The sequence below is a fragment of the Lissotriton helveticus genome, chromosome 3_1 (assembly GCF_964261635.1).
Source record: "Lissotriton helveticus chromosome 3_1, aLisHel1.1, whole genome shotgun sequence".
Classification (NCBI taxonomy): domain Eukaryota; kingdom Metazoa; phylum Chordata; class Amphibia; order Caudata; family Salamandridae; genus Lissotriton; species Lissotriton helveticus.
This window is the reverse complement of record NC_136061.1, coordinates 1,853,063,291-1,853,078,790: the sequence shown is the minus strand read 5'-3', so window position 1 is coordinate 1,853,078,790 and position 15,500 is coordinate 1,853,063,291. Positions and strand designations below refer to the sequence as shown.

The following is a 15,500-nucleotide window of genomic DNA, read 5'->3' as shown; positions in this document are numbered from 1 at the left end:
GAGGAAGATGATTTCCATGGCAGGTGATCCCATTGAAGTTAACAGGGAGCAGGGTGGGGAAGATTTTGCTTGTTTGGATGGTGCAGGTAAATCCAAGGAGTGCAACACTCCGAACTAAGGGCAGGGGTGGTTTTATTGTGGTGCTACAGTAGGAGCTGGCCCAGCTGCTCCTAATCTCCGCACCCACCATGCCACCGTGTGTGCTGTGGTTTCAATAAATCTGGTGTAGGTGCAATGTTTATGCTGTCTCCCGCTTTTATTAAATACAGTTGTTCAATGGAGGAAAGTGTTCCTATTACTCAGCCAGGGTCTCCAGGGGGAATGGGGTCCTTCTACTGGTCCTCTTCAGTTGCTGCACCCTGTCTTGTGAGTTGCCTTCTGAATCGAATGACAGCTTTGTTTTGAGCAATTTACTTGGAAAGTTCGGTGTTAATGTCCCTTCGGGTCATTATAAACACAGTGTCCAGTTCTGGACACTCATAGGCGGGCAAATGTATTCTGGGTGTTGCGATCTTGTTTTGCTTCCATCGAACTACTTAGCCTAACACACCTGAAAACGACGATTTGTAGGTGAAAAATGTAGGACCGGAGACGGCCCTGAATGGCTGGGAGTGAGGTGCTCAGGATATGGCCTAACGGCTAGAGTGGTTGACCTTGAAGCTGTGGAACTGGGTTGGAGTCTTGGCAGGGACGTTCAATATCCTGTGATTCTGGGCAAATCACTTAATCTCCCCATGCTTAAAAAAAATGAATGTGTTTGTCTCTAACACAATTGGTGCTCATGTAAAGCGCTCTGATACCTATTGGTCGAGTATGTGCTATAAAAAAAACAAAAAAAAATAAGGAGGGAGAAGAGGGCTGGCTCCTGTGCCACATACTTTCTTGTTAAATTTAATAACTTAGGGGCCCATTAGGATGTCGGGCGGATTGCCCCCGCCAGGCTGGCGGTGGCCACCGCCAGCCTGGCGGGGGCAATCCGCCCGACATCCACACTCGTTTCCCCCCCGCCATATTAGTATGGCGGGGGGACCTCAGCGGACGGAAAGACCGTTCGCCACTTTTCCGCCCCGGTCGCATTGCGGCCGGGGCGGAAAAGGAATTATATGGTGGCGGTGTCTATCAGACACCGCCAGCCATATTATGATGGTTGTTTTCAGGTGCCTTTCCGTGGCGGCATCGCCGCCGCGGAAAGGCATGTGGTCTTCACTCTGGGGGCCTTCACTGTGGCGGGCACATCCTAATACCCCCCACGGGACCCCCGCCCTTATGGCGGGCGGTCCCGCATACCGACAGGATGGTGGGCGGACAAAGTCCCCCCGTCATCCTAATGACCCCCTTAGTGCGGTGGAGGGGCATCAAAGGCCCACCCACTCCTACTCCTGTGATAATACGGCCTAGCAACCCGCGTGCACGCCCTGTCTCCGGAGATGGACCGCCCCAGCCTTGGAGGGGCGCAGGGGAGGCGAAGGATGCGGAGGGGGGGACGGGACGCCGTCTGGTGATGGATCAGGCCCGCCTTTGCAGTCAGGGCCCCGAGGATTAATCCTCCGCTAAAGCCACTAAGGCTCCTGCCAAGGACTCTAAACAGTTGAGAGATTAACGCTGCGCTTTCTGCAGAGGAACATTTATTCTGCATTGTGGGGAGAAAAGTAAACAGTTTCACGAACACTCGCGAAAAATGGGCCGCTGTCAGATTTTCAGCAGAATTACAAAAATAGCTGCTTGGTGAAGAAAAATCATACAGAAGGAAAGCTGCAAGCCTCGCCGGAATAAATGTGCCAAGCCTGCAGCGCGAGCGTCGCTACTAAATTAATACATTAACATATGATGTTTACACAAAATTATTTCACTCCTCGGCCGAATCTGCGCGCCCCAATAAATAAATGCCTGCGAAAACGAGTCTGCGTAGGCCGAATTGGAACGCTGTGGAATTAAGTAGAACGCAAGTCGTGCCGAGCAATAAAAGTCGGCACTTACATGTTATTTACATTACTACCACTTGTTCGTGTCCTTAAGTTTCTTCCCTTGATCGCTGGCACAAAGCAAAACCTCTCCCGGAAGCAATAGAAGGCAGCCTGGGTAGCAAGCCCGCGCGACTTCTTCTGCTCTAAGTGACCCCAGCTCATCAAACATGACCATTTCTAAACTTACTTATGCGGCATAAACCCCACTCAGTCTCCAGCTCGGAGCCTGTCCGTGGCCTCTCTCAGTTCTTTTTGCTTGCAGTGGGTAGTTGGTGTCTCTTTGCAAAGGCCTCTCTCACACTCCTCTTTGGCGTTTACTGACTCATGAGGCTGTTACCAGAAACGAAGAGACGATGAATGGCTCTTGCTGTGTAGGGAAGTTTGTAGAGCTTCCCATTGGAGGATTACATGGTGTTTCTGAATGGGCCTCACCTATCGAGCGATGTTCTGTCGGGGAAACATAACCTACATTACCTTAGATTTCATATACCCAGGTTTTGAGGGTCACTGGGTAAACCCATTATACTTGATGTAATGAGCGAGGTGGGCCTGGGATGGTGCTGGAGGGTGCTTTGGTACTTGGGCCCCCGCGGATGACAGACCCTGTTTGCTGGGGTTACAAGGTAGCCCAGGAACCTCTGGGACCCAGCCGTATTTTATTGGTTGAGGTTGTTTGCCGGTGGTGTCCTGGGGTCCATCTTACTGTGGTTCTGCAAACTGAGTCACATATATAACCATTTTCACACTTGAGTCTCTGGGTGGTGAGGTACAGCAGTCACAGGTTTCTCAGGGAGTAGGCGTGGGGGGCAGGAGCTCTGAATTCACCAGCCAACCAACAGATATAAGAATGTAATTTACAGGCCAGTGCTTTTCTTCTATGGGAAAAGGAAAGTACTTTAATCACCAGGCAAAACAATATTCTGTACCACAGGATGAGAGTGTAATACACACTTCTAATCAGTTGCATCTAACAGCATTCTCACTCTCATCGTCAGAGTCCCTCTCCTTCTCGCTATGGTTGAATTTCGGTCTCCAGAGTTCGAGGTAGGCAAGAATTAGGTATAGGTGTAGGTATCACCAAGCAGTCTCACACATTAGCAGAGCAACCTGGTTCAGGGTCTGTCAAACCCTTGAGTAAAAGCCTAAAGTGGTGCAATATTTGTCCTGGTATGTAGGCCACGCTTACCTGCTACTGATTGTGTTGCAGTTCAGGCTATGTGACAGGTGCAAGAAATATTCCCATCCTAATGACACTGTTCCTTTCTGCATGGAGACCGCAGCGGCTTAGCCAGGTAATGCTTCATGGAGCAGACTTGCTGGGCAGATTTGCGCAGTCACAGCCATCTTCGACTATGGTGGCACTTGTGGGTGACTACAGACCAATGTTTGGATACATCATTTAACTGCCTATTGGCCAAGTTTCTTCACAATGATAACTTTATGGCAGTTGTGGCCTTCAGGCTCACCCTGCCTTTCTACTTAGGCTGTGATACAGCTTTGATTTTCTCCACTGGCAGAATCACTATCTAAGGCCTGCGATGAACTGCAGACAAGACAAGAATCTTTGCTCTGGTGCAATCCGAATTTAGTTAACTCAGGACCTGCACAGAGACCAGGGGACCCCTTTGCAGCATGGATCACTTCTGCCTTTCTCTCTTTGTCTGAATCATGTGGTTCCTGCATATACCGAGAACAAACTGGGCCCCTCTTCCTGTTCATTCTCTCCTGCTGGAGGGTCAGGCACAATCCTTCACTCTCTCAAAAGGAAGCAAGGCCTCCAGGTTCTTCAAACAGATCCTCAAATCTTCCAGCAGAGAGCGCAGCCTTCAGGTGATATTCTCTCACCTCTGTGAGACTGTCAGGTAGATACCATCCCAGTTTATAGAGCTGCTTTTTGAGTATTCGCAGAGCAGTCTCTTGGTCAAGAAGAAATTAGGACTGGAACAAAGTGGGGTGATTTGAATCCCACTTTTATACACACACATTTTCAAGATAGAGAACATAGGTTTGTGATTCAAGGTTTCAGAACAGGTTTGGGTTGGATCTCTTTTAAATGTAATTTAAAGGCCTTTTCTTATGACAGTCATTGTGCAAAGTGATGCTTCTGACAGCAAGTAGCAGAAGTTCCAAAACATGGGCATAATAATGCTTGAGTTCTCTGCAACTGGTTGTCATCACCCTTTCTGAAGTGGTAATCAACGACAAACAAAGGAACAGTTCTGCCTAGGAACTCTCCTTAAACAACAGGAATTTCAGTCCTACCCCTACCCTACCATCCACCAACTGACTGTGTTAAGGATGAACTAATTAGCAGTCCTTTTCTAACAAGGACTTCATGGAAATTCTAAAGAGATCCCTATATTCATCCTCATCCCTTCAGTGTCTAGAACTTCACTCTCCAACTGCTGGAATGCAGACGCTGGAATGCAGACGAAACACTTCCACTGTCTGGGGAGGCAATCCTCAACCTCCATCTTGTGCCATGCCGATCCTTGGGCATCCTAAATGTTGTTTTTTAAATGTATTTTTATTGGTTTTATGTATAGAACAACAATTAGCAAACATTCCACAAGTCTGCACAACATTTCCCCTTTACAGCTGTTATGCATCACAGAAATGGGGGTCTCTAGTTCGCAGAGGTAGGTACCCTTGCCCAAATAGGGATCCTTGCTTCTAGTCAGGAAAGGGGGATACACACTATAGATAACTCCTGCTCACCCCCTTGGTAGCTTGGCACGAGTAGACAGGCTAATCCCAAAGGCAATATGTAAAGTATTTGTACTCAGAACACACAGTAATACAGTGATAACACCACAAATGGACACCACACCAGTTTAGAAAAACAAGGTATATTTATCTAAACTCAACAAGACCAAAACAACAAAAATCCAATATACAAGTATTAAGAATATGACATTAAAAAGGTTTCAAACAACTGGGTCCATTGAAAACTATGGAGGCGTGATTTCTCTCAAAGTACCTGTAGTTGCGCCAAAATTCACAAGGCCAAACACCCACAGGGATGGGAAGCGTCGAGAACACAAAGAGATGCGTCAGTTCCTGAGACCATGTGGAGGCGATGCAACAGTTCTGCTGCACGTAGGAGAAGTGATGCTCTGTGTCTAGTCTGTAGGGGGAAGTGATGCACCGACTCTAAGACAATTCTGGTCTGTGGGTGATTCGTCAGGAAATCTAGATGCACAGGTACAATGCATGGAAATCTGGGATGGGGCAGCAATCAATGCGGTGGCGTTGAGCAGCGCTGCACCGGTTTCTTCAGCCACGATCCCTCGATGCATCAGGTCTTGCAGAGACGACAGGCACTGCATCGGATTCGGCAGGGGAGCAGCGATGCATGGAGATTCTTCTAGCACATTGGTGCTTCGTCAGGAAAGCAACTGCAAGAAGAGCGATGCGTCGGTTTACGATTTACTGATAGTTGCGTTGCTGTTCAGGTGCAAGGGATAATCTCCTGCCACTACTATAAATTCAGCCAGGGTCAGCTCTGAGTCATCCATGAAGGACCAGGCACACCTCCACCCCCCAGTGGCTGTCTACAGTGAATGCACATCCCCAGCCCCTGTCACTCCAAAACCAGACAGTCGATAATTAAACAGGCAGAGTCACACAGAATGATTAAACAAGAAAATGCCTACTTTCTAAAAGTGGCATTTTTAAACACAAGATTTAAAAACCATCTCAATATGTGTTATTAAATTCTGAGTTCAGAGAGCCCAAACTTTATTTCTCTACTGTGTCCCAATGGGAAGTTATATTTATGAGATATTATAAATAAACTCCCATTCTATCCTATAGGAAAAGTTAGCCTTTCAATAGTAAAAAACGAAATTGGCAGTATTTCACTAACAGGACATGTTACACATATCAGTGCATGTCCTACCATTCACATACACTGCACCCTGACCAGGGGGATACCTTGGATCTAAGATAGGGGTGCCTTACATGTAGAAAAAGTGAAGGTTTGGGCTTGGCAAGTGGGTGCTCTTGCCAAGTCGACATGGCAGTTAACAACTGCGCACATACACTGCAGTGGCAGGCCTGAGTTACCTTTTCAGAGCTAATCATGTGGGTGGCAAAACAGTGCTGCAGGCTCACTAGTAGCATTTGATTTACAGGTCCTGGCACACTTCAGTGTACTTTACTAGGGACTTACTAGTAAATCAAATATGCCATTCAGGGAGAACCAATTGAACAAAAATGTACACAGGGAGCACTTGCACTTTGACACTGATCTGATCAGCAGTGGCTAAGTGCCCAAAGCATCTAAACCACCAAAAATGAAATCCAGTACAGCATCAATAATACAGGAAGTAGAGGCAAAAAGTCAGGGAAAACCACGCCAAAGATGCCAAGTCTAACAATCACCAATATACAAGAGCATTTGTGTATCACATTAAGCTGTTCACTCAACAACATTATAATCAGTGGCAGCACAGGAACACATTGCAAGTAGAAAGGCAAAGAACCAGCCCATGTAAACCCCAGCCACTTCAGTCCCATCCCCTCCAAGAACTGTTGAGGGGACAGCGCTATTGCCTAAATCGTATAGTCCATAGTACGCTCCCCATCATCCCCAAAGTTTATGGAGTTTACATGGGCATCCCTTACTATGATATGTAACCTTCTCCACGGCCATATAGAGATCCATCCCACCATGCTTGCTCGGGGGAGATCTACATCATTAGGCATACATACTATAATGTATTTGGGGTTCAGTAGGGGCTGGTCCTCCAGTATATATGAAAGCTCACTAATGGTCTCTTTCCAATATGTCTGACTGAAGGCACAGCCCCAGATAGTGTGCATAAAGGAGCCAACTTCTAATGTGCAATGCAGGCCTGTGAATGTGGGAGCGTTACCCATTGTATGTAGTTTTTGGCAGTTGTAGTAAGCCTTAGGAAATATTTTGAACTGGATAGGGCGGAAACATGCCCTGATGGCAACTTCCCGGGGATGCAACAAAGCTGCCTCCAAGTCTATGTCTTCTAACGCACCCAGATCTCGTACCTATCTCTCCCTCAGATGTACCAGTGTGTCTGACATATTATTGTGTATGGTCCTGTATGTGTGTGATATGGCACCCCTATCAAGTGCTCCCATTAGGATACGTCCCTCAAGAGGGGCGTATTCGGGGATATCCTCACTATTCAGTCCCTTCGACTGCCAAGCAGTACACAATTGTGCATATCTCAAAAATAGGGCATACTGTAGTTGGTATTTCCTTTGCATTGAGGGGAATGACACGAGTGTATCATTCTCGAGCACATCTCCTATTTTGGAGATGCCAATTATGTTCTAAGCCCCAAAACCACATAGCCCAGAAATCTCCCCCAACAGTTTATTCTTCCAGAGAGGTGTCTCACAGGGTACCTTGTGTGCCCAACCCAGTTTTCTGGTAGCCTTGTGCCACACTCATAGAGACACCTGCATTGCAGGTGCCAGAGTGTGGGCGCTCTCAACCCCATACAGATAGTGGAGGTGTATAAGTTCCTTCAGCCGTACATGTTTCAGATGAAATGTCGGGTGGTCCTTTTGGGAGTAGAGCCAATCATTGATGGCTATTAGATGAGAAGTCCAGTAGTAGCCCTCAGCATCTGGGAGCGCCAAGCCTCCGCTATATTGGGACCATTGTAAGGTGTGAAACAACACTCAGGTAGCCACCATCCCACAATAGCATAGCAGCCCCGTTGACTTTAGTGAACACTGATGGAGCTACAGGGTAATAAGTATTTTGTAGCACATACAGTAGTTTAGGTAAGGTGATCATTTTACACAATTCAACGCGGCCTAACAGTGTGAGAAGAAGCCCCTCCACCTTTCTACATCCATTAGAAAACCTATGATGACTCTCCCAACATTACACCTAGCACAAAGCTCCCTGTGGGCAGTCATAAAGATCCCCAAATATATGAAATCCTCTGCCTAAAACAGAGACCTCATGGCAGTGACAATATCGGTACTGGCTTCTGTGGGGTATACAACACTGATTTGGCCTAAATGATATTGTAAACGAGTGGGCCCATTATTTTTTTATTGTCTTGAAAAGTACCAGGATGGTAAAATCGGGTTCTGGCACATAAAGGAGCATGTCATCTGCATAGAGAGACAATTTTTCCTCAATTGCATCTTCTGGCGATATGCAGAACCCATTTATATTCTGGTGTTGTCTGATTACACAGGCCAGTGATTCCAAGCGAGGACAAATAACAACGGAGAGAGAGGGCACTCCTGCTTGGTCCCTCATTCTATGGGGAATTCTTCTGACGTTATCCCATTTACCTGGACCATGGCTATCAGATTATCGTATAAAAGTGCTACGCATCCCCTGAATTTTGGACCACAGCCAAATTTGGAGAGCGTCTGTTCTGGGAAGGGCCAGTGAACTGCATCAAACGCTTTTTCAGCATCTAACAACAAAAATACATGGGTCGACTGGCAGGCCTGGACAGTGGTTATCCATAAATATGTTCAAAGCAAGTCGTGACAGGTCGATCTGTTGGGAATAAATCCTGATTTGTCGTGGTGTATCAGGGGTGTAATCACCTGGAGTAGACGAGTTGCTAGAATTGAGGCCATTATTTTGGACTTTATGTTTATTAGGGATATAGGTTGGTATGATTCTCCTCGATCTTTGTATTTGCCCTCTTTGGGTAGGATCACTATCATTGCTCTCCGGAGGTCCCATTGTAGTTCCCCCTTTTCCTTCCCTTCCTTAAACAGGTTCAGTAGATGAGGCCCTTGTTGGTTCTTATTTTGTTTATAAAACGCCACAGGGATGCCATTTGAACCTGGCTTTTTCTCAGTCTGTAATCTAGTTATGGCATCCGCCACCTCGTCCAACATGGGGTCTGCCTCGAGGGACTCACGATGATCTTTCTTGTCCAGAACTGGCATGGCAATCAGAGACAGATAAGAGACAATGGCCTGAGGGTCATGAAGTGGTCTAGTGTCATAGAATGGTTGATAGTACAGTGCGAATTTGTCCACTATCGAGGTATCTGTTCGAGGAGCTTCCCCAACTTATTGTGAATAGCACATGACCCTTCAGGCATCTCTTTCCAAGAGGCCAGGCCATGCAAGCAGCTTGCTAGACATGTCACCCATTTTGTATAAATAGTGCATGGATGCCATCATTTGTTATTTCTGAGACTTCATTCCAAAACCACTGGAGTTCCAACAAAAGGGTGTTTCGATTCAAGCAAAAACAACCTATTAATAATTTCAAACAAATTTATTCTTTTTCATGTAAATGTCACTTTTCTTATAACAGCACCTAAATTATTGTGCATGGAAAATACAGAATACAAAAAGCATACAATGATATATACAATATATACAAACATTTAAGAAAACGATTTCAAACACACTTGGCCATACATTCATACACCATTCAATCACAACAGTAGAGCTAGTGATATTAGAAAACAATACGTCCAAACAACGGAAAGCAATTCAGTCCAAAATATTTCTTTTCATATTTTTTGCAAAATTATTGTGGATGATATTTTCACAAGATGTCTTGTGACCCAAATTAAATGCAAAAAAAGAGATTGGCCAGATGCTGGACGTAAACAAAGTCCACATGTTTACGTCCAGCATCTGGCCAATCTCTTTTTTTGCATTTAATTTGGGTCACAAGACATCTTGTGAAAATATCATCCACAATAATTTTGCAAAAAATATGAAAAGAAATATTTTGGACTGAATTGCTTTCCGTTGTTTGGACGTATTGTTTTCTAATATCACTAGCTCTACTGTTGTGATTGAATGGTGTATGAATGTATGGCCAAGTGTGTTTGAAATCGTTTTCTTAAATGTTTGTATATATTGTATATATCATTGTATGCTTTTTGTATTCTGTATTTTCCATGCACAATAATTTAGGTGCTGTTATAAGAAAAGTGACATTTACATGAAAAAGAATAAATTTGTTTGAAATTATTAATAGGTTGTTTTTGCTTGAATCGAAACACCCTTTTGTTGGAACTCCAGTGGTTTTGGAATGAAGTCTCAGTAGTGGCTTTTGTTTTTGATTTATTATTATGGTTGGACTCAGCCTTTCTGAGTAAGGAGTCAAGGCCCTTTTTGATTCTTGATCATTTGTTATTTGGCCTTTTCTTGTGCCAGGTCCCTGTATTCTATCTGGTATGCCGCTATCTGTCTCATGCTTAGGGGATCAGTGGCCGAATATGGGGACCATTGGAGCTGCAAAATGTTATCATCTAAGGCCTCTAGTTCAGCCCTTTTTGGACATCGTTTTTGAGCGACCAAGTTTTGGGCCCTATCTCGAAGTACTGTTTGAAGGCCTCCCATAACACTATCCGAGATTCTATGGTATCTTTGTTTTCTTTGAAATAGAATTCTGTGTCAACCCTGAGACCCTTTGCAACATCTATATCTTTCAATTCGAATGCAGAGAGCTTCGATCCTATTGATGTCCCCTTTCGCAGCCACCCCATATGGATAAGCAAGGAGAGTGATCTGAGAGGCCCCTTGCCAGATATTGATACAGGGCAACTTCCTCTATCTCACCCGTGGGTGCAAAGACGTAGTCCAATCGAGAGTGCACTTTATGTGCACCAGAAAAATAAGCATGCGCCCTAGTGGTAGGGCGTTGCTGACACCACAAATCTTGCAGGCCCATGCCAGAGGTGAGCTGTGCAAGGCCAGACAGATGGGGCACCTGTGGTTGGATACTAGAGCGATCCAAGAGGGACGGGGGATATACACTTAACATAGTTATGGCAGTCCTCCCTCTAGTACCCTGCACTCCAACGTAGTGCCCCAGAGGGTCTTCCCCTATTTTCAACATAATGAAGGGAGAGTTCTTTCTCATCAATTTTGCCGCTCTGCGGGCTCCGCTGGAAAATCCAACATGGGCCAATGTAGTTTATACTTCTCTTCCCAAAAACGTAGTGTGTTGGGCATCCACAATTGATCCCACTGGCCCTGGTATTAAGATTCACATAACACAGAGTCCTACTTCTATGATTGTGCTAAACATGCACTGCACACACTCAACATGCACACTGAATGGCAGCACAAGACTCTGGGTTTCACATAACAGCAACATTTTAAACATGAGAGGTCAGTGAACCATGCTCTCACTGACATAGAAAACAAGCATTTACAATGCAATAGGTCTCGCAGCATTAAAGTTTGAGTTATTGGCATTGTGTATGACAATGCGTTGCATTAAATTTTTAGCAAACTTTGAATTGGTGAGTAGTGAGAGTGTGTGCAAGAGTATGCTGTCCTTAAAAGCAGTGTGGTAGAGCAGAGTTGAGCCCTTTAAAAGTGGCCGACCCCCCACCCCAGCAGAATCCACTTAGAAATGTGAATATTAAACAAAAATGACATCTACAGTGTAGGGGAGGATATGCTGACAGAGTGAGCCACGCACATAGCTAGTTGCTCTCCTGCCCACTCGGTCCCTTCTCCTCCTCACCTTGAACTCGCTTTTGTGCTGTATTCCAGGGTCCAGAGGCTCCGCAGAAGCCTGGCCAGCTGCTCGGTGACCTCGGGCCCCCGCCCCCTGGTGCTGCCCCGGTACTTGTCGAGAGCCTCGGAGCCATCGAGCCCATCCAGGCTCACCAAGCGCACTTCAGAGCTCTCCAGCCCCCCCGGCCCACGGTACTGTTCCAGCGCCTGTGTGCGGTAGACGAGCTCTCAGGCGCGCACCTGACCTGGGCCTGCTGTTCTGGCCGAGCTACGTATGTATATCCTTTTCTATCAAATGCTAATAAAGACATGTTTAAAATAAACCTGAGGTGATTGTTGTGACATGAAGCTGCTCATGGATTTGAATGTCAGCAATGCTTTAGTTTGTCTTTTTTTCGAGGGAAGGAAATGGAGGGATATTTGAGTTGGGAAAGAGTTACACCTATTTACAGTGCTGTAAGGCAGCTAACTATAGTAGCAAGCACTATAAAATTCAATTATGATAGAAAAAATGAAATCCTTGATGGTAATTGTTAACTTTAATAATTGCCACAAAAGTTAGAAGATGAAAAGGTAATTTCAAGCTATAATTTACATGTGAAAAGAGTTGAATATGTTACTTGACACATATGATGTCGGGGGAGTGACCTACGGAAAAAATGGACCGGAATGGAAGTTGTATGAAAATGCTAAAACCGACCACAGGTCATATTTTTTTTGTCTCTCTCCACTGTCTATGCAAGCACCAGGACATGACTCATTTCCTGCTGTTGTTGATTAGAAAGTTAAAGGTCAGTTCTGACAGGAGACATTTTCGTGATGCATGCTTTGTTGTGTGGGTGTCAGTCTAACAGGCAGAGATGTATGATGAACAGTTTATAGGTCACACTAAATGAACCTGGCACCAAAGAACCTGACAAAATGTAAAAGTTAAAGTCTATCGGTCGAGGAACCATAAGTAAAATAACCAGTTTACTCTGTTTCTCACCGGATGACCTCCGACTCTCGGGCCCAGCCTGGTGCCAGCTCACAAGGCGCTGCGTCGTCGGCCAGCATCCGAAAGGCACCCCTTTAATCCACGGGGCTGATCTGGGTCCGATCAGGCTACAGCGCAATCTGACAGTGCCAGCATGGTTAGTCCGGCATGGCGACGTGAGCGAAACCGAAACCTTCCGTGGGGCGGGACTTCCGTGGGGCGGGACTTCCGCCTTCGAAAGCCCGCGCACGCGCCCACGGAGAGAAGCAGTGCTGGTGACGCGGGGCTCCCATGCCCGAGGGAGAGCCCCGCGGAGTCGGCAGAAGTTTACAATGGCGGTAAGTGGGGCTTAGTGGGGGGGGTTCGCTTGTATGTATGTATGCAGCGGCGGCGGCGGGGGGAGGGGTCTCTGTATGTGTGTGTGCGTGCTTGCATGTGTGTAGGTGTGCTCGTGTGTGTCTCTGTGTGCGCATGCGTGCAGGGGGAGGTGTGCCTGTGTATGTATGCGCTTCCCAGGAGACAGACACGGCGAGCGCGTTCGCGCGCGCGTGGCCTGCGCCGATCGCATTTTGCGAGATGCGTGCGGCCAGGTGCTGTCTCCTGGGAAGCAGACCCAGTGACAAAAGATCTCCTGGCGGACACAGCGCTAACGCGCTGTTACGCCACGAGACCTAAAAAGGTTGCTTGGTGCACCCTCCTAGGTCAGAGGACAGGTGCTGGACCTAGCATTATTAGAGACAGGCCTATGCCTTAGCGCACACACTAGATTACCATGAAGCCAGAGCCAAAATAAACATCAGTACATCAGTGTCACATGCATTCAAGCACTCAGGGCAGGGGCACATGCCCACTTACCATGCTGGAGACATTTACATCCTGACAACAGAATATCCATGGTAAAACAGAAAATAGGCTCTAACAATATAATCTGCACTATGCAGGGAAATATGAAGAAGAATACATGCAAATGTAAAACAAAAAACATGCAGTACTACAAGCAATGCAGCACAATAAGAGAACAAGCATTGGCAAATCTAATAGGTCTAACCTACACAAGAGATACTGACTTTGATAACATTTTTTTGCCATGTTGTACAGCAGCGCTGCTATTGTGCAGCATGGCTGAAAATAAAGGGAAAAAGTGCTATGGTGCAGCCAGCTTTGCTTTTGGAGAAGGTGTTGAGGGGCAAGAAACAACACTGAGAAGAAGGGAGGGGCAAGCAACAATACAGAGTGAGATGGGGTGGGTGGGATCTAGGTACAAGTAATAACTGCAAGCCTATTTACTCTTATGGAGTGCTATAACTAAAAGAAAAATAGTAGGCCTGGGCTGAAAGCAAGAGCAGTGGAAGGATATTCACTGGGCAAGGAAGCAGTTCTTGGGCCATACTTCAGGGGAGGGACAAACACAAAAAGAGGTAGGGAAGCTGGCACATACTGACCAGAGAGACACAAGGAAATGAGAGTGACGAGAAAAACAACCAATAGTAAGCAAAGGGAGGACTCTAAGTTCCACTGTAAAACAAAATGTCTTGCAAGCGAAACCACTTGCCATGGGTTGGCTTCTGAAAGTGCATAGGCACACTGAAGTTGCACAGTTTGCACTTCTGTTTAGTGTAAGTTGAGACATAGGTGTCCATGTGGCTGTGTTTGCACAGGTAGCACACCCCCCATGACCTTAAATTAGAGCATTTGTCAGTTTAGTTTCCAGCTAAAAAGGAAATACATGGAGAAACAGATAAAACCTACACTGTGGTAACTGGACACTACTTTCCTAATCCAATGCTTGAAGCTGAGGGCTTGTATGAGGGGTCTGGAGGTAAAAAACAGGGGAGAACCCTTGATTGCAACAGTTTTATGGGCTCAGCACAATAATAATCTTTCCATGCAGTGTAGAACTTGCTTGCTCTGGCGTTCCCCTTGAATATATTAGACCTGCAGCAGTTCTGGTGCTTTTAAAATGGTTGTGTTCTTTTTTGGTGACCACCTCTTCTCTTCCAGGTCATTATTTACACTGTTTCCTTTCTCGCACATTTCTGCAACATAGTAATGAATTCGGAGTGTTGTAGTTTTCTATTACTTCTGTTGAACTTCTTGGACTAACGCACCTGAAAACAATGATTTATAGTTGAAATGTTCAGGTCTCGAGGCAGTGTCCATAATGACCAGGTCAGAGATGGCATTCTTATGCTCATGTGGTTCTTCACTCAGTGGTCTACCTCACTGTGAGAACCTCAGCCAAGGGTTTCTTGGCACTACCCCAATGTACATGTTTGTCGCTCCATTTTTTCTGGGTCCAGCACTCTCGATATGCAGTGGAACCCTGCTCCGCGCTTGACTTGTCCAATGGTTAACGACGGTGTTCTAGGCTTCGTACCCAGTGAAAAGGGATGCTCTTATGCCTTATCTTTCATGTGGTGCCCTGACACGGACAAATGCATCCGGCCAGGTGGACAGGAGCACATCAAAGGGAAGGTCTCTTAATTCACCTCAGTTTATTTGTTTACAAACAAAATAGATCAGTGTCAAACTGAGCTTCAGCAATCCAGACCTGCAGTGCAGGACTGTCCCTCTGTGAAAAGATGGTCCCTAAAGGCTACCATGCAGCCAATGGAAACAGTTTCACGACCTACAATTATTTCCATACAAATAAACTAGACTATTACTAGCTCCATCACATCAGGCAACCCGTTACTTGCTGAAGTCGGAGATAAAAAAAAAACAAAGGACTGATTTCCTTCTCTCCCCCCTGCCCCCACCCTCCACCGGTCACCCCACCCTCTCCCCATGCTAAGTAAGCTCCCTTGCATGCACTTTGTAACCCCACATGCATTCCCCTTCCAACTCGGGTCTATGTCCCTCCTCTGTAAATACCGCTGACAAACTAAATAAGTATATATCGAGTTCACTCTCGTATCAAGCATGGATCTGATTAAATCCCTAATTCCTATGAAAACATCTTCCTTTGAGCCCAACACGTGCAGGTCCGACCCTTGTCTCTCATCATAGAGATAAACAGCTCAGCAGCTGAGGGAGGGGTCCCTGTAGAACTAAAACAAGCACAAGCTGACCCACTCCAGTGCAGACATGAAAGACCT

General features: G+C 46.0%; 1 protein-coding gene across 2 annotated transcripts in view; it reads left to right on the top strand.

The window, feature by feature from the left end:
- The window catches only part of TSPAN4 (tetraspanin 4), a 2,988,612-nt gene that overhangs the window by 444,804 nt on the left and 2,528,308 nt on the right, over positions 1-15,500 (top strand). The window contains exon 1 of one of the 2 annotated variants that reach the window (XM_078682790.1): positions 11,683-11,698. The exons of the other annotated variant lie outside the window; for it this stretch is intronic. The gene's annotated coding sequence lies outside the window, so the exon portion shown is untranslated. Of the gene's footprint in view, positions 1-11,682; positions 11,699-15,500 lie in introns of those variants that run through there. 2 annotated transcript variants of the gene reach the window in all.